Source organism: Ischnura elegans, chromosome 9 (assembly GCF_921293095.1).
Source record: "Ischnura elegans chromosome 9, ioIscEleg1.1, whole genome shotgun sequence".
NCBI classification, from domain to species: Eukaryota; Metazoa; Arthropoda; class Insecta; order Odonata; family Coenagrionidae; genus Ischnura; species Ischnura elegans.
The window spans coordinates 94526577-94554033 of NC_060254.1; the positions used below are offsets into that span (position 1 = coordinate 94526577).

General features: G+C 37.2%; 1 protein-coding gene across 1 annotated transcript in view; it reads left to right on the forward strand.

The window, feature by feature from the left end:
• LOC124165145 (AF4/FMR2 family member lilli-like) overlaps window positions 1–27457 on the forward strand; it is a 457820-nt gene that overhangs the window by 62810 nt on the left and 367553 nt on the right. The window contains exon 2 of the mRNA XM_046542452.1: window positions 16042–16093. The gene's annotated coding sequence lies outside the window, so the exon portion shown is untranslated. The remainder of the gene's footprint in view (window positions 1–16041; window positions 16094–27457) is intronic.

Here is a 27457-nt window from a genome sequence, read left to right on the forward strand (position 1 = left end):
TTTGGAAAATGTTAGGGTTATTTTTATAAAATTGCTGCATTATTTTAAATTTAACTAGGATAGTATATTTCCTCTATTTGATTCATGATATTAAAATTTCATCTAAGCTTTATTCCTTCTAATATTTATGCTGCATTTATGAAATTTATTTTGACCGTAAAAAATTCGTAACAAACTTCCTAATTTTCAATCGTTTATTCACCACTCCATCGTCGATTTTTTTCCATAATTATAAATTATGAATTATCATTTTACAACTATTTCTTAACTTTCTACTTCAATGAAACAACAAGAAATTGCTTAAAAAAGAAGGGAGATTTTTCACTTATTTCTGAAAACCTTAAAATGTATATTTCTACTAACTGCCATTTACTTTGATTTGATTTTACAGCAATAATATTTTGTGACAAAATATATGCTAAAAGAATAAAATATTCTCTCGTAACTGGTAAATTGATCTCGGGTTAGACACGAGGTCAGGCTGTTTAAAGGCCTTCAGCAGCCTTGCTTAGTGTCTAACCCAAGAACAATTTACAAGTATCATTCGCGAGTAAAAGATAAAGATATTTATTTCACTGTCCCAAAATATTACAACATATGCATACATTAACAGTGAAATTAGACACCCCTTAAGATAAGACTTGATTAGGGGCTGCCATTACATACAAATAAGGCTATGCTCGGCAGTACATTTTATAATAACCTTTAAACAAAAGTGGCTCTTCTATGAGTCCTTCATAGAAACATTTGTCCATGTGCATGTAAACAATCTTGAAAACATACAAAATACGATTAGAATACAGTAATAGGAAAATTAACATGAACTGAAATTATAATGAATTTTGTAACAAAATAAGTTTAAGCAATTAATCGAACAGATTATTTAATTGTCTCAAATAAAAATTCAATATTCGTATAATAAACGTATGATATATCATCTCTCCATTTTGTAAGACTAGAAGTTCAGAGCTCAGAGGCTTAATTATAATGGTAAAGGGCACACAATTCAATTGAGAGAAAGGAACTTGGGTATTTCATAATATTTTTTCCATCAGCCTTCCGGTCTAAATATTTATTCCCTCCAGGATATGTATGTCACCAGCATTTTTATCGAGCGATAATGTGAAGGTACTCATGTATACAGCTTTTCTATATCCTTTTCGTACTTGGCAGGTATTGCTCCATGAGCCGTTTCAAATGTTGATCTGTTTTTTCTCTGAACTTGTTTATTTTCACGTCAAATGTGAACGCCTCGGTTTTCTGCGATGATTGCATGCTTGCATTTTTTCGTTCTCATGAAATTCATGAAATCATCGATCGCATAGAAAGTGAGCGAACATAAAGTGGTTGTATAATATACTTTGCACGAATTACTTGCATGAGTTAAGCTCTAATTCAAGTATTATTCATTTTAATGCTAAGTGTGCCACAGGTTGGGTGAAAAACAAATAATTGGGGTTTAATCGAATCGGCCTACATGCTCCTTTGAATTACTCTTATGCAACAAGAGGAGAGAGTGGAATTATTGTGCAGCTTTTCACTAAATGAAACACTTTCTAGATCTCTGTGAAAGGAATAAGCACATAAAAATTATTTATCCCCTTCAAGACTGTTACTGCTATTTAAATTAGGTCTGCCAGTAAGTTTTATTTTATTTTCATCTAAATGCTTTAATGGTTCCGTTTTTTTCCTTTAAATATGTTCCGAGCGATTTCCATTGTGTATTATTAAGCTGCAGTTAAACTTTAACTTTAACACTAGAACCGCGGACGGGACTTTTTTGTCCCATCGCCCTTTGCAAATGTTTGCCATTCATGTACTAGTGGTTTGATCTCTTTGAGATTTACTGACTTTAAATCATGCTCTTTCGAATGGTTGTATTGAAAATACTGTACGATGTTTTGTTCGCGAAAAAAACGATGATTTACCTAGAACCGCGGGATGGGACTTTTTTGTCCCATATGGGGAAAACATACAATTTCAGTTTTTTTTGTACACTTATTTTGTATTTGGCATAATAAAAGTTTATTACGAAGGGTATCGATGCACAGATACCGTTCTTCTGCCAGTTAGAAGCGCAGGAGGGAATAATCTGTGAACTGCGCCGGCCGCCTACTCACGCAGCGCCGGCCGCGTCACCTCTGCCCTCAATACTTTTGCTGTCAAAATAAGTTTACTGTATTCCTAGTTATACTTAATAAAACGTTTTAAACATTACCTAAACACGTGTTTTGTTCACACAAACCATAAAAAATCGTCAATTATATTTAAACATGACAGGATCAACGTATTTTGTCAATGGGACAAAAAAGTCCCATGCCGCGGTTTTGGTGGGATTGGAAAGTTCAGCGGTTCTAGTGTTAAAATGCAAGAATGCACATATATTTTTCCTGGGCGATAAATTGGTGAGAATTGCATTGATTTACACCATTTTTTAAACAACATAACCGACAGATGCGTTAAAATAGTTATCTTTACAAATCAAAGCGTTTTTACGCATTTTTGTTGGTTATTTTCTTCGCAGCTTTTTCATTATTGAATCAGTTTTATTTCCTTAATGAATTCAATTTTGTAATAGATTGACTCTGATATGACAAAATGAAAACAGTTCATAAAAAAAGGTTTTCGTGATATGTTGGAGTAGATTCATGCCTCACTAAGCATCAGAAACTACGAGTATTAGCATTAGTTATAGATTGTATTGAAAATTCTCAATTTTGTTTTTCTCGTTGAGTCACTAAAGTTTCGTTCAGTTTATGGCTTCAAGCGAAAGTAATTGCAATTTAATTAGCTATGATAAACCATTAACTAGTATTCTTGTGGAAGGTATTATATAAATAGTAAGGCTGTGAAAAGAGAGTACTAACAATATATTGAACTTAGGAAAGTTTATAAATATCAAGTTCCAAGATGTACTATGCGTAAGGCCTGTAGGCAAATGGGTGCTCCCTGCTCATGTTCCCAAACTATTCAATAAGATGAGTTATGCTTTAAAAATATGGAATCTATAAGGAAATTTTAGAGAAGAACAAAGTAATGGTTGCTGTGTACTTAAATAATGTTTGCTAGAGATGAAATAGCTCTAATAAAAACTATGAAAAAAGCCACTTTGTTATTTCCGCAATATATTTCAAATTCCGACCGGTTTTGGCTGCTATACCATTATCAAATACATAAAATATCAAAAAATATGGTGAGGACAGGTTATTGCATAGTATACTATGGTTGTTTATGGAGCTTATGCCAAGTTTTCAAATGTTAATCATTTTTTTACAAACTGTTTTATTTTAATTTCAAATGTGAATGTCTCGATTTTCTGCTACGATTACGTGCTTGCATTTTTTCGCTCTCGTGAAATTCGTTTACACCAGCCGATGCTTTGATCAGTGATACTTGATAATGGTCTAAGAGCCGAAATCGGTCGGAATTTCTGAATATATTGTGGAAGTAACAGATTGCATATTATTGCTAATTTAAGGATCCCTTCCACCAGGTACAAGCATCAAGTTTCGATTTAATGTAATAACTGTATTAATGAATTACCCATTGAATTACCCATAAAAGGCACCTACAGATGAGCCAAGAGTGGCTTAGGAGGACCATAATGTTAAATTAATTAAATATTATAGATACAAATGTAGAAAAGGCATTTACGCGGCAGAATTTCATGAAAACTCACTCACCAAGAGTTACTAGGGTAGTTTCCTTCATCAAAGAAAACGAAAGGCATTGATTGCGATTCGTTACCCACCATTAGTGTATTCATAATACACAAATTATTTGGTTTTTGAAATACCGGTTTAGACGAATGGCAAGGGTCAAATTTTATCCTCATTTGAAAAAGGCCAGATTGGCGCCCATGCGATTCCACTCCGCATGACGTCACAGGGACCTAGATTCTGCACGAGAGGATAGGAGTTATACATCGTCTGAGGTTACCAATGCATGCATGAGGCACAGAGCTCAGGGAAACATGTCTTAATAATCACCTATTAAAACTGGCTAAGTTCGGAAAGTTTTCTTCGTTTGATAAGGTATTTTTAAACCTTTTTTAAGCCAAGCGCTACCATCCAGCAAGGTACTCAGCTATCCGCTAGCATCCTGCGACGTATCAGCGCTAAGCCTCGCCTCAAGGTCACCTCACCGGGCGGGAGGGGGGACCAGAAATACGACGTACGGAGATATTTCCCGGCATTCATACTTAAGCGTCGCGTTTTCGCGCGCTTGAAATTTTTCACTTTTCATTTTATCGCGAAAAATACATGTTGTCATTTAAAAATCTAAAAGCGTGAAATACGTACTCCAGGAGTAATAATCTTTCGATTAAAGCAATAAAAAAATAAAAGGAAACCACCCTATTGCTAGTGCTATATTTAAATTTAAAATTTTTAATTGGAATCAGTTGACGACAGAAAATGGAGAGGTAGAAAGAGGAAAAATGGCAAGTAGGTCGTCTGGTGGTCAAAATTAACCCACGCGGTCAATTCTGCCTTCTTTCGCAAATAATTACAGCACGGAGAGAAGTGTGTGGTGTCTGAATTATAGCGTGCAAATAAGTCGGTGACTCCCTAATTATACACAAACGCGTATATAATTTAACCTCTCTTGAAAGTACGATTTAATTCCAATCTCGAATTCTGAGTAAACAGGATTAGACGAGCATATATCGGTGAAGTCTTAGTGGAAATGAAAGTTAACCCTCGAATAACGAGCGTTGTGAAGAGTGTAATCTCTCGAGATTCGCGCACGATGGAAGAATATGTGAATTTTATTTATATAATGACAGTGTTTGAATAAAATGATAAAAATTATTTTACTGTCCTTTGGTTGATTAATCACCGACACTAGCGCCGCTAGTGGTGACTTGAGTCTACGTTTCGAAGCTTAGCGTCACATTCAGATGAAATAGAAATAATAAGTGAATATCGATAAGTTGTTATTTTTATTTAACATGATGATGACGCTAAGAATTGACACGTGTTGCTAGTATTATTAATCCAGTGAGTAGAGAGTTAAATAAGTTTTATCAGTTTATTCAGCATGCCTGTTCCACCATATCTCGCCAAAAACAGTTGATTGGCTGTGTTTACCAAGTTGCAAACATATTGATATAAAGCTGAATTTTGGGTTTCCTATAAGAAAGGGAAATAACCGCGAATTCAGCTAAAAAAATAACTTTATAATAGACTTGCAGAAATATTAGGTTCTTCTACGTTGGCTTTTGATGCAGTTGCGTAAGGCTCTCCAGGACTGCGTCAGATAACGAAAGTGAGTTCTCCCTGCATGCATTGTGGAATGGAGGTGTGAGCAAATAGCACACAACCAATTTGGAATTGTTTTCATTGTTGAATAGTTGCAATATGCACTGTTTCAAACTTAAGTAATTTAATTTAAGTTTATTGATACGTGACCCTATCAGTGAGCTACAGTTAGGATTAATGTGTTGTAATTCGTCTGAGACATTTGTTAAACTACGAAAAATGGGACTATGAATTGTGTGAGGGTTAACTGCTTATGTTTTTTAGATACGGACACTATCTTTCGATATAGGTCACCCGACTTTGGCTTGCCGTTGGTATCCTTAAATTCCTTTATAACTTTTTGCTCTCTGACACCAGTATGCGAGAAAATGTGGAAGAATCCCGGTAGATGTTTGAATACCTACGTTTCTGATATCTGATGAATATATATTGGCAACTCTATACAGTAAAATGCAACACTGGTTTCACAAGTTATGAGTTAATTATAATTTTTATAAATTTTTACTTACGTTAAAAATGATAGACCTCTCCGTAATGTGTATTTATGACATGTGCTATTTTTTTGTACTAGACCTTCAAATTAGAGAGAAATTCTATTTTTCGTTCTTATTTGGTCTTACAAATCCCAGTTTAAACGAATGTTAATGGTCAATTTTAACCTCATTTGAAAAAGACCAGATTGGCACCCATGCGATGCCACTCCACGTGACGTCACAGGGACCTAGATTCTATACGAGTAGATAGAAGTTTTACATCATCTGAGATTACCAATGCATGCATGAGGCACAGAGCTCAGGGAAACATCTCTTAATAATCACCTTTTAAAACTGCCTATGGTCGGAAAGATTCCTTCGTTTGATAAGGTATTAATAATCCTTATTTAGGCATCTGGCATCCTCTGACACCTGCCAGCAGAATTCACTAACTCTTGGTTTACTTTGTGGTGTTCCATTACAAGTTTTTCCTGGATATACACAATTACTTATACCACTTATTTTCAATGCCAAAATCCGTGCCAAATCATAATCTGTGCCATTTGAAATCGTAATTAGCGCCTGAAGATGATGATAATTCATTGAAACCCGGGTCGTGCTCTGATAAAAAAATTAGTGGTGTAAGTAATCGCGTTTATCCAGGGATAACCTGCTAGCAGCCTGCATCGTAGCGGCGCTCATAGCCCCGCATCGAGGTGGCCTCACACGGCGGCAGCGGGAACCAGAACGACGTCACACGGGGTTTTCCCAGCATTCATACTTAGCCGTCGCGTTTTTGCGCGCTTGGAAATTTTCCCTTTTCATTTAATCGCGATGGATAGATGTCGTCATTTAAAAATCTAAAAGCGTGAAATACGTACTACAGGAGTAACCGAAATCGAATCTTTCGAGATAGGCAATAAAAATAATGGGAAACCACCCTATTCCACACATTATGCTGCAAATTATTGGAATAAAGTGTATGGACATTGTGGACATTTTTGAAACCCGATTAAAATGTGACCCAAGTGGCAACAGAAAGCAACCTTTTATGGGATGGAATTGGGCCTCATCTAAGCAGCCCCGTCGGTTCGTAGCTGGCTAATTGCGGAATTCTGTCTCCTGTTGCTTGGCGACTCTGATCCTCTTCTCCGTGCGATGATCACATCTGCCTCCGTGTGTAAGCCTACCGTATAATCAACGCGGCCATCTCCGCACCTGGTCAACCTTCGCCGCATTATCCACGCACCCCCCTCCACAGTGTCCCTGTCTCGACTTTCCATTCATCCTGTAGCCTTTTCTGTCTCAGTCCCTCGACCCGTCCGTCTCATCCTCTTTAATTCACACCTGCCCACCTCTTAACGAAGTCACGGACCTCCAACACCTAATCCCAGCACAAATAATGCTACTGCGTCGCTACTCAACTGAAGATAATACATTCCTCCCTTTCGACCGTCCTTATTTGACTGTCTTAGGTACTAACATGTAAACATATTACTCCTTTTGAATATATACTATCATCTTGAAATTATTTGGTGCAAAGAATATTCTTATGTCAACATTTGAATTCTTATAAAAAATTAAAGAAAAATGTATATTATCTGAGATGATACTGTGTCAGTGGGATCATTTAGGATAGTGGGATATTTATTGAAAATTTTCTCAATTTTAATAGGTTTACAATAATTCAATCATTTGAGGAGTCATGAAGATCAGTATTTGTGATAATAAAAGAAATAATTTTATATTTTATACTGCTCAAAATCATTCATGTCTCAAAGGTATATTACCATCAGTTGCAACATTATTGCAGTGAATGTTTGTGTTTCTTAGGGATGTGCGAGTACTCGAAAATTCGAGTCGAGTCGAGTAGCTGGTACTTGGCTCGAGTGATTCGAGTCGAGTAGTTTCGGTTACAGAGCTGTCGAGGACAGGAAGTACAGAAATCTGCCGACGGGAGGTGCTATCATAAAGCATTATCAAAGTGGTGCAAATAATTTTACTTACGACTATTTATAGCAGCTTGATACATATGTAGGAATTAGGTGGACCACATATTACCACAGGTTAATTCATTTTAATTGTGCTTATGTAACTGTTGAAGAAGCATTAATTTTCATTCATCTCCTAATTCGGGTACAATTACCGTCAACATCCCTCATTATCTTTTTCTTTTTACATCAAGCTAAGTATCCAAATCCAGAAATTACCATACTCGAATCGACTCGATACTCGCGAGTAGTTTTCAACTCGACTCGATTCTCGACTCGACATCAAAAAGCACTACTCGCACATTCCTAATGTTTTGGTATGATACTACGTTGGCTTTACACCGCATCTCTTGAATAGGTGGTTAGTTTTTCTCACGATACTTGATTATAAATAATTTTTTTGCTGCATTGAGTTATTTTTTCAACTTCTTCAACTTAATTCTCACCTGTACTACAAGCTTTTATACGATTTGTAAGTAGCGGCTAAAAATACAAAGATTTAGTGACACTTAAGTGTATGTGTAGAATTTCTGTTTTTGGCATTGATGCATCCTTACAAATTAGTAAACATTCTGTTTGATGAAACTTGTCCAGGAGCGGAATTGCATTTGTTTGTCGTTATTTTGGTGGAGAGTGGTTAGGAAAGCGATCGAACTACAAAGGAAAAGGCGTATAAGACACTAATCCGACCGATTTTAGAGTACGCGTCACAAGTGTGGGACCCGTATGAAAAGGGACAAACAGAATCCATCGAGAAGGTGCAAAGAAAGGCAGCAAGGTACGTAATGGGGAAACACAAAAAGACCGAAAGTGTCAGTAAAATGCTGAAAGTACTGGGATGGGACACACTAGAACGGAGAAGAAAAATAAATAGACTTTGCGCACTCTTCCGCACACTGAAAGGGGAAAAGGCATGGGGGGAACAACGGAAAAAGATTGAATACCCCAGCTATATTGGTAGGAATGATCACCAATACAAGATGAAATGCCGGCCACAAAGGACTAACGTAAAAAATTCTCGTACCTCAACAGGACGATTACGGAATGGAATCGACTCCCTGCAGAACTGTTTAAGCCCTACCCTGACAACGTAAGGATTTTCAAGAACAGGTGTAAAAGATTTTTATTGGAAAATTAATATCATTGGTTTTTAAATATTCACCAAATAGCTTCATTTTGGTGATATATTTTCATTAACAATAAATTTTGCTTTTTCATTTTGTGTAAACTGTTACCACCTGGCAAATAGCCAACTTGTAACTTGTACAGTATTATAATAATTTCCATACTGCGACGCCTTGGTGGTATGCAATTCCTTGCAGTGTAATCGCATCTGAGGACTGATGTGCGTAGACAAATGGCTTTATAATGTTCATCAATTATATTAAAAACATTCCTTGTTAAGCTGTTGTAGTATATAGAAACTTACGCTGGAGATCCTCCTCAAAAAATAGCATCTTTTGAATTTTTCCAGAGGGTACGGGGTTTTGCCCAACTCCGCGCCACTCTTAATCCGCCACTGAATTTGGCATCGCTTCTGTCACTCGGAAAATATTTCCGAAAGACAGCCAAATTTGGCGGCCTTCCTTAAATGCACAGCCTCCACCCGTGACCTTGCCCGAAAGACTGATATCTGACGTCTCCGATCCTACCCGCATATAGTGGCAGACAAAATACAGGCTCTCGTACTATTTTACCTTGAGATCTTATTTTATTTTACGCTGCCAAATACAAATTTATCTCCTAAGACTCATGTGTCTGGATGAAGCGTAAAGGATCCTTTTTTTCAATAGCCGTCAGTTTATGTTGTACAAGATTCAGGTTTTTTATTTTGTATGTCCTGAGGTGTCGTATTTCTACTCTGCCATCCTCCAATTTTAGTGAATGCGACCATATTATAGTTTTAGCGAAAAAATGATCGCAATTAAAATGGTAGATTACTATCAACGTGAGTGAGTAGGAGATAAGTTGGAAAGTGGATGTCGACTACAGTGAATTTTACCGTTGACTTGAAAAGCAAGTCAATTTCTTTTAAGTGATTTTAATTTTATTTTGTATATTATGCTAGACATGAATGGTGGTGAACTTCTTTTCTCCATACCTTGCGACTAAGCCAGTGCGAATGCTATTAAAACTAATTCGATAAGTCAGTGAATTGCACAGAGAAAAAGTTATGACTGTACTCATAGGAAATATTTAGTCGTGGTGTAACATTTTTTCATTGTGTGGATATTATTTTATGTACAGGCTGGAGCCATTTGAATATTTTTCCGAAGTTGACTTTTTTGCGCAGAACTTAATTAATACTTCTACGGCTATTTTGATTACCCTTCATTTTATCCTTGGGTTCTCCGCTAAGAATTTATTTTACAACCAACGCCTCTTTATCGTTAATTATATTATACTATTTGTCGTGCGCAACGACTTTACGTAGGTTACGTTCGTTACTTTATCGCGGTGAACGGATTTGGAGTAGTGGCGCAAGATGTAGTTATGACGAATAGATTTTTTGACATCCTCGGAGCGTAGGCTGCTGAAGGGGTGATCGTTATTTTTATGAAACATAAATCTTGCATAAGAAATTCAAGCGCCGCTTTTTAACGATGCAACTGTCTCCCGTCTCCGTTTTCAGCGAGGCGAATTGCTTCACTTGCGTCAAATTTGGCATCTTGCTCGCGCACGAAAAAGTACTGGTACTCATGTTTGATCGCTTTCACTGATTGTCACTGGTTGTGCGTCGTTCATTCCCTTTGTGGTCCTGAGGTGCCGGGTATTTCCCAAGACCTGTTAAATTTGCCGGCCACCAGTCACCTGTCATAAAACGCATTTCCCGTTGCGCCACAAAGCCGACAAGCTTATTAACTCAAATTAAAAGAGCTCCAATCGTAGCAACCTTTGTTTTTGTTCAGCACTATGTGATTGAGTCGAATGAAAACATTTTTACGAGTTTTCACTTAGGGTGGTGGATAAAGGGAAACTTTTCTTTAGATGTGTTTGATTAATGACGAGGTGAATGAAGACAGTTTTGGCCAGCACAAAAAAATTAAAACGATTTTTTTATTGCAAATTCATAACAACTATGTTCAATGGCTGGCATTAATAATATTCTGAAATTTTGATGACGGCCATAACATTTTATAGATTTTTCGTAGATTATCACTGATTTTCAATTTAATCAGTCATTAATTATTTTTAACTCTTTTTATTCATGAACTTGATGGCTCAGCTTTATCTCCTTTGATAACGATAACCTCAAACCTATCGTGGGGGACGCCAAAGAAATATATATAAATGTATTACTTCGCATTCATTAGTACGTACCTCGAACTCGCGGCAAGGATTCGGGTTCCGGCGCAGAAAGAGGTAATCTGTGAACTATATATGTATAATGCGGAGGGAAGCAGCTCGATTCGTCAAAACTTCTACGGCTGAACAGTGAGTGTAACTCTAATTTTAGAAAAAAAATTTAAATAGGTTCGGAGCGACACTAAGAATCTTGGTGGTGTAGGAATTAGTTTCTCCTCGATTGATGAAAAGACTTTTCGTAATTTTCTTATATTAAGTTGAGATATGAAGTGAGACACTTAGCATTTTCCACATAAAAATTCATTAAACCACAGTCGACATTTCGCTGCACTGCAGCATTATCAAGAGTCTTATTCTCCACGTAAAAATTTATTAAACTACAGTCGACATGTTTTGCTGCACTTCAGCATTGCAGACTCTGTGGAAAGTGTTTCACTTCATATCTCATAATCGATCTCCACAAAGTATCTGCTTCATCCATCCAATTCAGTATATTAAGTTGTTTGGGCTGCTAATGTTGGACTAGAATCGTAATTTTCTTTTTGATAATTATTATAGTTATCAGTTTATCGCCGCTGATGTCTCGTAGATAGATTTATGCAATATATCCAATATATTTGCTCGTCGTTCTAAAACACGTCGATCGAAATGGTTTTATTCATAATTTGTCCGGTTATTTTTCCCTTGCATACAAAAATGCATTAATGTTTGCAAGAAATAAAAGCTATACCATGAAGAACTATATTTTCAGATCCGACAGACACGATAAGAAAGATATTGGGTAATGTACTTATGAGAAATGACCGTAGGTAGAAAACATTTGCTGGTTCGAAATTCATGATAACGCCTCAAAAACAATGACGGAGAAATGATTAACAATCATCGAGAAATACATGCTTTAGAGGAAAGCACGTATACCTATAATTGCAAAAGATTTAAATCGTTAAAATAGTAAATCTGGATGACATCCCAGAGTTTAATTATTATTAGCAGAAAAGTTTTATTATACATTAGAAGAAAATTAACTTTTAATTTAGCCTTATTTATTCATTATTGTATATTATGGTATATTAAAATACCTTTTATCGAAATCTGCAAGTATAAGATGGGATTTCGCCTCAAACCGTTAGTGTAACACTGATTTTAGACAAAAAAATGGCAGGAGTGAACCTAAGACGATCATCCTAGAACGGCAATGTATTTTCAGGCCCGAAAGACACCATTAAATAAGAAAGATATTGGGCCTGACGGAAGGAAGTTGCCTATATAAAGTTATTTAGGCTGCTAATATTAGGTCTGTAAGGTAACTTTCTTTTTGATAAATATCATAGTTAATCGCTAATGATTTCCGGTCGGGTATGCAACCAGATTCTGGAAGATGGATCGGCGGATTGCAATCTTAGATTCACCTTGAAAGAAAATGGTTTGGTAATTTAACTGGTATCATTCTTAAGGAACGATGGGGGGATTTGGGTTCGAATCCTGGATAATCCACATGATTTTTTCATGGCGAATTTCATCCTCGGTGTGCATAATGCGTAATTTTCATGTTTCTCCAAACCTGCTTTACGAATACCTTAGGAAGTGACGAAAATATTTATTTGTTTTCGGTATAAAATTGGGCAAAATTCCGCATTTAATATTACTAATAATGCTTTTTCGAATGCACAAGTATTTTAAATAAAATGGAATTGGCACATGAAATGAGTCGTGCGGCAAGATATAAAAGTTAAACTTAATTGAGCTCTGCCGTAAGAATAGCAGATAAAGCGTATCCCCCGCGCTTCGCTTAGGCCGTCTTAAATAAAGAGGGAGAGAGAGTGTTCTGGCCTGTACATATCAGAGACTACGATTGTTGTCTTATTTTACTATCAATTCCCAACAAGTGCCATTTTCCCTTTCAAGGAAGATAAATGGGCAAAGAAAGGACCTTTTGAGATACCTACTAAATATTATTAGCAATCATTATTGAGAGATGTTTCAGGCTTAATCTAGTGGGATTCCAGCATACTTGTGAATTCAAAGCTACAGACAATTTTCTACCTGGAAAATTGCCCGTAGTTTTAATTTACTCATTAAAAATAACATTCTGCCAACATAACTGCTGAAGTTCTCACGTGGACAAGTAATCGAAACATCCCAACTTTTTAAGATGAGAACAATGTATATAGTCTGAGGTTTCAGGCGAGATGGAGTGGAAACGTGACATAATGAAAATGAAAAAGCAGGAGCAATTTCCACAATTTTACATTTATTAATACGACCGGTTTCGCTTTTCAGCATCATCAGGTACAAAAATATCAAGTGCGCTGTGCTTAAATAGGAAGGTGGGAGGGGGTGGTGGGCGGTAAGGCGGGGGAAGGGGATGGAGGGAGTGTGTACAGTCACGGGGCTTGGGAAAACTGAGGATGGGGTTAGAGAGGATGGGGTTAGGCATCCAGGGGTAGCTGACCGGACCGAGCGACTGGAGCGTTGGAACCCAGCGGAGAGGGTACCAGGGGCCTTCCCACCTTCCCCTTGGAGGAAGACATTAAGGACAATTAGTGTATTTGTCATACTCCTCTCTAACCCCATCCTCAGTTTTCCCAAGCCCCGTGACTGTACACCCTCCCTCCATCCCCTTCCCCCGCCTTACCGCCCACCACCCCCTCCTACCTTCCTATTTAAGCACAGCGCACTTGATATTTTTGTACCTGATGATGCTGAAAAGCGAAACCGGTCGTATTAATAAATGTAAAATTGTGGAAATTGCTCCTGCTTTTTCATTTTCATTATGAGAACAATATAGGTGAAGCTAGAGGACACGAATTTTAATTATCAGATATACATCGTTATTTGACGTGAACCACCTACTACGTGAAAAAATGTGAATAAGAGCATTTCAAATCAGTCTTATATTAAACTTATAGTTATAATCTTTAAACTATAACCGTATTCAGTAAGAAAAATCATTAAAATTTTGTGATTTCCTAAGATTCCACTTTGTGCAATTAAATCAGCAGTTTTTATCTAATTCTTTTCATATTTTACTCCATAGTAGAATAATTGTCGTGTAATTTTGGCGTAACGCATGGGGAAATTTATTCTGAGGTGTCTAATTTCACTTACTCTTATGTACTCTTAACACCTCTTTGAGCGAAATTAATTGTTTCATTATTCTAGTATTAAATACTAGGCAACGTCGGTGGTGCAAGGAATATTATTTTTTCCTCTTCTCAGTTTCACGTATTGATTACAGTTTAATTATGCAACCAGGTGCTTGCGTTCGTTACGCAATCCGGTAGCTAAAGAAAAATGAACGTAGCTTACTGGAAACGGCGACAAAGTGATTTTTGTGGTCTTAGATTCTCATTATTGCCTCAACCTTGTTTGTCTACCAGTCTTGGGGGCACTAATCACATTCTCTCTCAGTTGTACGTGTTTGAAGAAGTGAGATGCACTCTTGTGAGACGACTCGAGGCAGTTAACTTCTCATTAAGATTTCATCTCGCCATCTGGAGACGTAGCCACGGCTGACTTATCCTTTCTCTCGTGCTTTTGCTTTGAAAACTTTATATCTCCTAAAAATTTACGGTGACGTTTTTATAATTATGGTTCTTTGTATCTCCTCAAAGTCGTAAGAAAAATTTTATAACTGTGCATTTTAAACAAGATAAGTTTCAAGGCATTAGTCGTTTTTGTGTCTGAATCTTTTTCTATCAGTAGTCATTTATCTTAAAATGTTTGTGTGCCTCAGATTACGAATCTGACAGGTGGAGATGTAATGAGTTTTTTATTGCCTTCGCTAGTCATTACCTCAATTTCACTATAACATTCACTTAATTAGTCATTAAATATCGGTTCATACTTTGGTCATGAGTGACTTATTCCTTTATGTCAATATAAGATTTCTTATTTCAATCCAAAATTTACCGTGCAGTCTTATATTCATTCAGTCACGCAATCCTAAGATTAGTTAACTGTAGCTCTCCATTCTATCGCCTCGCCTCACATTATTTCTCTTGTCTGTGATGAAATATGGTTTTAACCTCATTTTACCTAATGCGCATTATATATTGTCTTTATTTTTACACGATCAAAAGTCAATTTGCAATGAATGATGCATAGGGATTACGTTTTTGAAGAATTGTGTGTCATGCATGTATCCAAAATTTGTATAATATAATATTTGTAGTTTATTGGTAAGATACTTGTCGGCACACTAAAATTATGATAAGGCTAAAAGATATTTTTGGAATTTTGTTTTTTATTTGATAAGGGCTGCATTGAAATATAGATCGAATAATTTTTCGCTTTATCCCTATTTGCGTATTCATCCTCGTAATTCAAAGGCATTCTGATTTTAGGCCTGTGTAAAGGACTGCTGATGGCAAAAAATGTATTTTACATCGTAATATCTGGACGATGCTTACCTATGAGGAATGGTTTATAGAAAACCTTTGCTTGTTCGAATTTTGTACTAGAACACTGACCAAGGAATGGTATAACTATCATGGTAGGAGCAAGAAATATATGGCACAGTGGAAACGCGAAAACCTATGGTTTGAAAAGGTTCAATTTGATCAAATAATTAATCCCGATGGCATCCAAACATTCCATCCTCTCTCGTTTTCGTGATCTTAATTTTTAATTTAGCTTTTTAGGTTTCTATTATTTTTTTAATGATACCCTTATCAAAATACCTTTAAGCGAAATCTGTAACTATAAGAAATCAGCATAGTATTAAAATTGCCTTAGGTCGGAAAGTTTCCTTCGTTTGATAAGGCATTAATAATCCTTATTTAAGCCAAGTGCTACCTGCTAGCAGCCTGCATCGTAGCGGCGCTCATAGTCTAGCACCAAGATGGCCTCACACAGCGGCAGCCGGAAAGAGAATGAATTAATTAATGCCTCTGGTTTAGCGATGTTGTACCTCCTGACAAAATAGCCATGTGTCATTTATTCTTAAATGTATGTTGTAAAAAATTATTTCGATTTTAAAGATTTAACCTTTCATATTTTTTATTTCAGGACTTTGAATGAGTGTCGTATCCATGCGGTAGAAAGCGGGATTCAGCCCTTGGTGAGTTACGGCATTATTTTTTATCTTTCTTTTCGACTGACAAATATGAATATGCGTTCCGGTAGTATTTTTTCTTCGCCTCTTCTCGAAAAGATAGATAAATTTATCTCTGGCCAACTAATAGCGGATTGGACTGAGTAATTGCTATAATTCTCTCAGGATCGCGACCGAACAGGCGGTTTGATTATATTGGTCGAATCGCTCATGATAATCATTGCTAATGGTGCGAAGGTTTTCCTCCTCTCCCACTTGAGGAGAAATTGACTGGTTTGCCTTCCCGTTTCTCATCGCGTGCAACTCACACGTGGGAGTCTGGAGACGTTTTCATTTCGGGAGAGAGAAAAGCGGAAGTCGATCGAGTCGGATGATGCGTAGTTATATTTCCTGATGGACGTCATTGGCCAAATATAAGTGTTAATCTCCTGATTGAGGCATTCAGATCTCTTTGCCTGATTCCTCACGGTAGTTGTAGTGGGAAGCTGCGGAGGTTAGGTTGGCACCGTTGGTACCAATGTTTACGTTAATGGTGCACTTCCAGGCTCCTCTATCTTAATAATCTTAATAATTTCTTAATCACCTATTAAAATTGCCTTAGGTCGGTAAGTCTCCTTCGTTTGATAGGGCATTAATAATCCTTATTTAAGCCAAGTGCTACCTGCTAGCAGCCTGCATCGTAGCGGCACTCATAGTCTACCACCAAGATGGCCTCACACAGCGGCACCCGGAAAGAGAATTACGTCACACGGGCTTTTCCCAGCATTCATACTTTCCGCGTTTGAAATTTTTCACGTTCCATTTTAATCAAAAATATGTAACTTCATTTAAAAATCTAAAAGCGTAAATTACGTACTCCAGGAGTAATAATATTTCGATTTCGGCAATTAAAAAAAATAGTAAAACCGCCATAAATAATAATAAACTCCTCTATCTTCTTTTTAAATTCAATCTCCTCTTGTCAGCATAAACAAATATGTTGCTATGATTGTTTGTTTGTATGATTGCCGCACCGCCATTGGATTTTGGTGGCCTTTTTTTGAACAATCCCCATACTCAATTTTTATAAAAATACAGATAAATAATTGGAAATTTAGTGTTTTCAAAATTTTCCTGGGTTTTGAAAATCCCAGGAAAAAATAAATTGAAAAAATAATAAAAATAAATAATAATAAATTAGAAAATAGTGAAATAGTGAGCTGTGGGTGAGAAGCCAAGAGTCATAAGTAATTTTTTCTAAACAGAGTTTATATAAGTTTTAACAGCCAACTTGATTTTCAACTCGATCCTATATCTAACCCTGCTCATAAAAAATCACTTTTACCCCCTCAAAATTTGATTCTCAGAAATTACCGGCCTTGTTGGCGGTGAGGTACATTCCACGCATGCTGAACTTAAGGCGCAGGTTCGAGTCTCTCTTGGATGTTTTATCCCTATCCAAGGCACGAATGTTTGTGCTTGTACATTGCTATTTGTTGTAGCCTCACAATTTAAAGCCCAAATAGTGCTGTTTTCGCGGTGATGAAAATAAATCATCATTACCATTAGTTAACAATCCTAAGATTGGTTTGACGCAGCTCTCCATTTTTTTCTCCTATCCGCAAGCCGTTTCATAGCGACGTACTTCTTCTCTTTTACATCATCCATTCGTAAGTTTTTGTCTGTGATAATTCGCGCTTTTGTTTCAGCAATTGAATCATGAGGGAACATTAACTTAAATGTGTTGTACCTTGGGTGGAGTTTAATACTTTTTGCGTCCGATGATAACACATTAATTTGAACTCATTGTGCCAATGAGTGTTTGGTTTGGAGTCAAGTTCACCCCAGGTATGTCATCTCATGAACTATTTATCTTGAGTATTCTTGCCTTAGGAAAATAAAGAGAGTTGTATTTTTCCATTTTTTTCCGCTGCCTACATCTGCGTATACTACTCACAGTGAAACATTGATGGCATTTTCAGGCTTCTATAGATTAGTTCTCTTTTAGTTTAGTTTAGTAGTGCTCTAAGTGAGCTGATAATTGTTCATTTTTTGATAGTTAAAAACTACTCGTTTTCTTAATTTAACTCCAGAATTTTTCGAATTTGTACAAACTTTTGTTTTTTGTATTTATTATCTCCGTACCTGAGCGGGCAAACCTACTCTCCTCGTGGAGTAATAGGGTGGTTTCCTATTATTTTTTTATTGCCTAAATCAAAAGATTATTACTCCTGGAGTAAGTATTTCACACTCTTAGATTTTTAAATGAAGATATCTATTTTTCGCGATGAAATGAAAAGTGAAAAGCGCGCGAAAACGCGACGCGTAAGTATGAATGCCGGGAAATCTCTCCGTCTGGCTCCCGCTGCCGCCCTGTGAGGTGACCTTGAAGCGAGGCTTAGCGCTGATACAACGCAGGCTGCTAGCGGGTAGCTGAGTACCCAGCTGGCTGGTAGCGCTTGGCTTAAATAAGGATTATTAATAATAATAATAATAATTTGTCTTTATTATACAAGCGAATTTAGGACAGATTTGTCCTCTCTTACAATTAACTTGTTAGACATTCACAAACATCCATGCCCTGGATGGTAGTCAAGCCACCCAGGCGGGATTCGAACCCGCGACCTCTAGGTTGGCAGTCGGGGACTTTACCCCGGCGCCACCGAGGCCGGCAAAACCTTATCAAACGAGGAAAACTTTCCGACCTTAGCCAGTTTTAATAAGTGATTATTAAGACATGTTTCCCTGAGCTCTGCGCCTCATGCATGCATTGGTAACCTCAGACGATGTATAACTCCTATCTTCTCGTATAGAAACTAGGTCCCTGTGACGTCGCGTGGAGTGGCATCGCATGGGCGCCAATCTGGCCCTTTTCAAATGAGGATAAAAATGGACCATTGCCATTCGTCTAAACCGGTATTTCTAAAACGAAATAATTTGTATATTATGAATGCACTAATGGTGGGTAACGAATCGGAATCAATGCCTTTCGTTTTCTTTGATGAAGGAAACTACCCTATTGAAGCGAATAAGCGCAGTATGAAGATGCTTAAGTGTCAAGCAAACTTCCCTTCCTTTCACTACTGGTTTTCATGAGGGAATAATTCCGCGTGAATATGCTATTCTGTGGTTGATTTAAGATTGATTTCTTAGAGCTAAGTGTTGGTGTCTTGATAGCCACCGAGGTAGATATATCTCTCAATGCTTTGAAGAAATCTCCCTAGATGTTAACCGTGGCATATCGAATGTTACGTTCAAATGCAAACATACTTCTTCGTCGCCGTATCAGAGCTACCGTGTGGGCATAACGAATCGCGTGTTGTTCTGAGTCATCGGTGCAATTAGCGAACAGAATCCTATTCCGTGTTCCCCAAATATGGATGAAGGTCAGAACTCGTGTGTGACAAGAGTAATTTTATTATTGAAGGTTTATATAGTCATTGCATGTGTCCCATGCTTCACGGTCGACTCAATGTCGTCCCTATCACCTGTGTCTGATTTTGTTTGCATTTCTACCTTCCAAGGTTTTTTCTCAGTCAACACTTCGTTTTCATCTCTCGGAAGACTACGCCTAACTACCTAAACCAAATTTTAATTTACTTAAACGAAGCTTTCTCTTATCGGGACCAAAATTCACAACAGTTAGCCATAAACAATCCTAGAGAGTAAGGGCATTAACACTTTAAGTAACACCTAACTGTATGAAATTTAGGCTATTTTGCAGAAAAAATATTAAAGGGTATATCTCATAGAAGTTTTCAAACCATATTCCTATTTTAAATTTTTTGATTTGATTTCAATAACAATATTTTTTCTGTAGTATATATTTATTTTTTATTACTTACGTATCAAAAGTTCATCTGGAAGATATTTTTTGCTATGCAACTAATGCAAGATAGTACGATTGCATTTCTAAAGGTGATTTCTCTTACAGAAAACAGCCTCTAGGGTCACCTAAAGCATCAGAATTGGTTTCGTGTCTCTGATATTTAAATTTTTAAGTTGTTTTAGGGTAGTCTTTTTGTTATAAATATAGAGTTTTAGTATTAACTACTCCGGATTAATTCTGAAACCTTCTTGATCCGTAGTAGGCATGCAGTTTAATTTAAATTTTTCAATTTAAACAACCCAAATAAATGTTATTGAAACTTTAACTTATTTAATCTATTATTTGGAAATTTATTTATTTTCATTTTCTTAATTACATATTCTAATTGATTTTTTTGAAATTGTGCTACGATGTAAACGGTATTGGTTCTAATAATAATTTTAATAAGGATGCTGAAATTATTTCCTCCGAATGTCATACTTTACGTTGAAGACTTAACTATTTTGTAAAAAAAAAAAACTTTCATGATTCGTTGCCAAACACCTCATTAGTACCCATACTTATTTTGATGGAATTCTTTCAAATTCATGATCCAATATTTTACATTGCCTTAAACAGTTAATGGGGAGCGCGGCGGAATTAAACTTAAATATACCTAATGTTTTATTTAAAATCTCTCCAATTATTCCCGCAGCAGCTCATTTATTTCGTTAGTAAAACCGAGTCGTAGAAGAGCAAATAAAATCAATTCCCCTCGGTACATCCTCAAGTTACAAGCTACATATCAGCGACACGATTTAATAGTCCTTCGCTTTCTACCTGTCACATCCACAATAATCCTCAACCTTGTAACCTCCGTATACACACGTAACACTGCACTAGCGTGTAAAATAAGTGAAGATTTTTTCCTCGACTCTTCTGAAAGGCAAATATTTTTATTTTATTTTCTGACCGGCCGAAGTTGTGCAACTGAAGTCAGTGCTTGTACGGGCAAAATTTCCGACTGCATGCTTGAAAGAGGCTCCCCAGGCGGTTTTTTTATTTTTCGTTTTTTTCCCCCCTCTATCCCCGTGGATAAAAGAGGAGCGAAGGGTGAAAGGAAGAGAATACGGCGACTAAAGGTAAAAAGCGAAGTTGGTTGCCAACCTGTGCCATTTTGAAGGTGACGTGTCGACAGGGACTGGTGTGATACATTATTGTAGTAGTAGTTAGAATTCTTTATTGCCGCTAGATTTAAATTGGGAAGTCCTATATTTTATCCATAACACTTCGTCAATCATTATGTAGGAATATCTTATATGATAAGCGTCACGATGCGTTGAAAGTTATTAATATTAATTAAAAGAGACATTGCAACATTTCCGTTGAATTTATTTTCACACGTTTCGTTGTTATAATAATATTTTCAAGTGAAATTTTTTAATACGACTTCAATTAAATCTAAAAAACTGTATTCCATTTCCTTACTTTTTTTTACACATTTTTATGGAATGGCATTGTAGCTTTCGTTTCCGATTTTTGCTGAATTGTCGAGGTTTTCATTTCAATTAATAATCGATTGCTCGAAAAGTCGATTCTGACCGACCTTTTTAAAACGTTTGTATAAATTCGCTTGGTTGTTTGTTATCTTGACCGGGTCTAATATTACATCTCAATTATAACCCACTTTCCGATTTGTTATCAAGCTGAAATTTTAGGATAATTCAGAATAAATGACAATGCTAAAACACTTTTATTATGATTTTAATTGTACCTAGGTTATTCAGAATTCAAAATTAAATATGGATATTATTTCAAAAGAATTACCATTAAAATCCGGCGTAAGCACAGCGATCATTTGAAGAAATGAGAATGCTATCCAGTCATATCAACAAATTCGTGTTCATCAAAGTTCATTGAAAATTGATCGAAAATATTTTACATGCATTCTTTTTAGTTCGCGATATAATCCTTGTTTTTTCATAAAAGGAATATTTTTATATTGTATTATCCTATTTCCGAATAACTCGAAAATTGTGGTTTCAATGCATTCTTCGGCTTTTGATTGTTGCGCAGTGAGCTGGAGCTCTCTTCTTTATATTTACTTATGTATAAGATTAGCGCTTGAAGTTTGGCATAACTTAAACTCTGGCGCATCCTAAGATTTCATTTAGCTCGAGAAATATATTTATGGCATGGGTATGTCATGCAATTTCAACGTATCCTGGGTCGTGTTATGAGATATTTTACGTCCCAATTAATTTCACAACGTCTTTTCCCCGGAGAAAGAAGTGGGCTATGTTGTGAGTGAGAGGATTCATCAAAGGAATTGTGTGAAGGGTGCGAGAAAATAAATGTTTTGGGTGGAGTCGCGCCGACTTTTTTGATTGAAATGAAAACGTTCCTATTAGCATAAGTAAAGATTCGACCCGAGGGTTCACATGTTATTTCCCAATGGAATATGGAGGCGTGGATGTGACAAGGCATTCTTCGCTTTGAGTGTAAAAGATGCGAGGTGAACGTACACAAACGCGGGGGAAGTTTCTAACGAAGCGGGGAACTAACCTTTATTTCAATTGTCATTCATGTCGTTCGGGAAGAACTCTGAAACGTGCAATCTCCCCTTGGGTACCTAGGTTGCTCTGTGATTCCTGACTTTTGGCGTGATATCATTTTCTCGTTATTATTTCCTTTGCGACGAATTCTTCATATGTCTATTCGTCTTCGTCTATTCATTTAGCGACCATGTTTTATTTTTTTAGTAGATTGATGCTAGCAAAAAGTAATATGAGCCCATCTGTAACCAGTATTAGTTTTTGTCTAGATGCAAAATTAATCTCCACAAAACTTAAAAGGGGTAGACAAGTAGAAAACGGCAATGATTATAGTGCAAGTCATTACAAATACCACGTCCAAATTACAAGCGCATTTATGGAACCACACCTATTCGTGTGTCTCAGGTGAAGAGATTTCTTTGCTCATCGGGCAGAAATCATTCCGTTCCCTTCGGCAGGAGAGGTCACGAAGGGAAGAGGCAGAGGCACGTGGGGGGCCTGTGTTCCTTTGGCACGAGGGGGATGGGAGAGAGGAACCACGGTGATCTTAAAGTCGTTACGCGTGCATAAATTATTCATCGCACAGATCCGTCATCTGAGAGACCTTTTGGGCCCGGGACTTCTTATTGGAATTTTCGGTCGGTCGTGGAAGTGAGAGGCACATGAAACACGGGCGGTGGAGTGAAACGGCCATGATTAAAAAAAACAATCCCTTAGACTATTATATAGAGGAGAATGGAAATGGCCAATAGGTACCTCAAGGTTGCCCGCTGTGTCCCAATGGCATTTTAGAGCATAGCCTAAGGCTTACGGATGTCTATGGGTCAGTTCATTTGGCGATCAAACGAAGGCGGATGAGAATGTAAAAGCCTTATTTAATATTCACGACCGCCAATTTTCCTCCAAACCTCATTTGAATTCATCCACTACAGACACATGAATACAAAATGATGTTTGATTGAGGAATTTAGGAAGCTAATTATGACATTGATTTCCTCTGGCTTGCTGATTTTCATTATGGAATACATATTTGTATAGTATTCATATTCAAGCAGAAAGTGGAGTTAATATTCACAACCAAAGTGGATCTCTCAACGAGAAAAGGTACATCTGGATCATATTGCAGGCAGGTGTCTCGAGTTTCGTATCAGTTGTTTATTTGGGTATCGTAATCGTAAAATAAGCGATACAGATGAAATTAGAAGAAAATACTATCAACAGGGATAAATGTTTCCAGTTAAGCAATACGTGGAAGAGCATAATTTGGCACTACATACCACAGCAACATCAATCGAGAAACAGCCAATCAGGACCCACTTAAAAGGAACTCGAGGGAATAAATACTGACAAAAACTTGTCTCTCTACGCCTGTTGACGATGGCATGCTTTTTGAAAAATTTGGACCGCATGCCCAAGTCAACCCGCGGTGGAAAACAAAAGAAAAGTTCCTGCAAATCATACCTCGGCAAATACTCTAATCCTGGATCACACTATTCAGACGGTTACTTCACATGTACTTCAACGCCTTCTCCTCTGCAACAAGATACTGTGGTCTTAGCAAATACATATTAGGGACCTCATAATGTTGGAGGAGCAACACATACCACACTTAGGAAAAGAAATTTGAATAAAATAGGTTTCGCAAGGTCAACAAGCGCAGCAACTAGAAATGAACCCAGTAAATACTGAATTTAACCCAAAACGTAATAAAATAATTATAAAGATGAGAATGTAAGTAAAATGGAGCATCATCTCACAGAATTAAGTGTAATATATGAGTTAGCAAAAACTTTCCCAGTTATAAAAAATTCCCTCTCTGGCAACGCTCTGTCTTGGGCCTACCATGAGTGATTACACTTATGTGATCCATAAGACTAATATAAAGGACCAGTAATATTTCAATATAATAAAGAAAATAGAATATAGTGGCTAAATAAATAGATGAAGACGAATAGACCGGCGTTCCGGAAATCGATTAAAAGAGCCTCAGAATCTTAGCTCATAAATGTGCCGTGGGTTAAGTTCATGTTTAAGTAGGTATGACAAGGATTTGCGGGCTACATATCGCCCGAAACGATGAATGATAAGAGAAGAATAAGACTCCTCACCGTAAAATTCTCTCACTCAGTATTATCTAGGAGGTAAAATTATTATATGTAAGGTAGAGAAAAATGCAGGGAAAGGTCTATTATTTATGTCCGGAAAACCTAGAGATGATAGTGTGAATTTGAAACAAGAAATGTGTCATTACAAAAATTTTAAGATACTTCATGTAAGATAGAGGAAAATTTAGGAAAAGGTATTCTCTACATATCTGGAAAAACTTAAGAAGATATTGTGAATTTTAAACAAGAAATGCATCATAAAAAATATTGCTCGGTTAGTGGTTCATGTTTCAGTAGGTATGACAAGGGCTTACCAGCTTCACATCGCCTGAAGCGTAATAAGACTCCACCCCATAACACCAAGCAGGTATCGACATTTCGCAAGGCCCCTTACTCTGGTGTCGTCTCGTATTCGGAGAACAAAGAGGCAATCCCGCAGCGACTTGATCGAGATCCGAGGTTTTCCTTTTCGAGGATCCATCCGGCGCGGCGGCCCACCGGTGCAGTTCTCCTTGAAGATCTGTTTCTGTCGCCCTGTACACGGCCGGCGGCGTGACTTGACGGATTTCGCGAATACCTCCTCCTCTCATTCTCCTTCCAGTTCGTCTCCTACACTGCCACCTGTGTGTTCTCCTTGGATGCGAAATGAAGGGAAACGAATTGAGGTTTTCTAAGGAGATGTCGTGAGGGAGGGTTCCTCCTACCCTTGTATTCCCATCTGTGCCGTCACTCCATATCCGCGGATAAGATGAATATGGTCCCGCCTCCGTTTATAGTCGTATGGACCAGGTAAGAGAAATCACCAACTCTAGTTTCTGAGTATAACAGAGAGCGTAACAGTGAAAATTTTTGCGAACTCCTGTACAATGTCATTATTAAACTATTATATGTTTTGGTTTTATCATTCTATAGTTTTATAGAGTTTGTATTTTATATTGGTCGTTTATACATTGGTACTACTCATGTTATTTTATTTAAAATAAATAAAAAATATCATTCGTATTTTAGCGAAAATAGTGTGCGCAATACATTGGCTTCGGTGTTCTTAGTAAGCACTTTTATTTTAATAAAAAGAACCCACGTAAAAAACCGTATTCTGTATTGCATTTATTTCCGTTAAATAGGGCTCAATTTTATTTTCATCTGCATTTTCATGAGTATTTTATTATGGATTGGCTTAAATTCAAAATTAAACTGGTTCATTTGTAGTTCCTGCGTCTGTTAAATTGGAGAAAACTCTTTTATTTCAAGTTTGATTCCCTAAGCATGGTTAGTGCTGCTCATCCAATATCATTTAGTCCTTAATTTGCTAGGACCGCAGTATCATGTTGTAGAGGAGAGACGCTGAATGACATGCGAGGTAACCGTTTGAATTGTATGATCTAGGATTTGAGTTTTTGCCGGTGCATGATTTGCAGGAAGTTCTCCCGGGTTTTTCATCGTGTTTTGATTTCGGCGTATAGTCCCATGGTTTCAACGGCTGGGCGTGCAATCTTCTTCAGTAGTGGAATCTGGGTCAAAGTGTTTTTTTGGTGATTATTCTCCCAAGGTCCGTTTAAGTGGGCCCTGATTGAATATATTTCGATCGGTGTCGTTGCGGTATGTTTTTGTTAATAATGCTCCTCCAGGCGTTGCGTAGCTAGAAGAATTTATCCGTATTTGATATCGCATCTCTTACGATTACAATACCAAAATCAAGAAATGAGGCTGGTCGTACGGAGGAAGCGTTTTCATGCGGCTTCGTGATGACTAAGGTGTCGTGAGGGAGGGTTCCTCTTCTTCTTGTGTTCCCATCTGTGCTGTCACTCCATAATCGCAGGTAAAATGAAGATGGTCCTGCTTCCCTCAAAACAGGTGGAGCATACATATTTGCGTGGGATATTTCTCTTCTTAAAGAGGATGCATCATTCCCACTACATTTGTCTTTTATCGTGGTTTAGATTGATCGTGGTCTTGATTTAGACTTACGCAACAATCTTGAAATACACAGAGTATTTAGAGTAGAGAGTTTACAACATTTTCCCGTTTCTCAAATAAGAAAATTCTCCCCTATATTTTCTGGTAGGTAAAAATATTATCTACATCTACACAATACCCCGCAAGCCGCCTATAAGGCGTGTGGCAGGGGGTGTTAGGACACCAGCCGTTTATAAATAAAAAGGAAGTGCTCTAAGGAACTTACGACTAGCATTTATTGAAATCCCTTATGGTTCGGGGGAAAAACAAATTCCCATATCCATCCGTTCGGCAAAACATCGCTCTTAATTTATCGCTTCTGTCGGACCTGGAAATATAGTACGGCTCTAATATTATGTTCTCCGTGTCACTCTTAAAGATATCCATTTCCAATTGTTCACGCAATCTAAGCCTAGCGCGCAGCCTCCGAGTCTCCAGCGGCTCCCAGCCTGATTCGCTTTACATCTCGGGAACGCTGTCTGTACACCCGTAGCAGTTTTTGACGAACCGCGCAGCCTTCCTTTGTATTTTGTTCAGTTCGCGGATGTAAGTTATGATGAGCAGTTATGATGTAAGACATAGGAAAATGTAGGAAAAGGTCTACTCTCTATGTAAGGAATATTCAAATATAAGATTGAAACAAGAATTACGTCAAAAAATATGGCTGGTTTAGTGGTTCGAGTGATGTGCCGCCATGTGGACGTTGAAGACAAGGTTCATCAGTGAGGCTGTGCTGACAGCTTTTGAAGTAATGAGTGGGTGTCGTAACATATGCTTTCATTTTATAGGAAAAGGCTATCTTGTTTTCGATAAAAAGAAATCGAATGTAATCATTCGACTCCTTAACTATTTTAGTATCAACTACTTACAGTAACTAATACCGAAGGTATTTAAATTTACTGTTGCATCTTCCATAAAAATTTCTGTTATGTCATTTTTTGGTACATCAGCAGGATGTTTTTTTGTG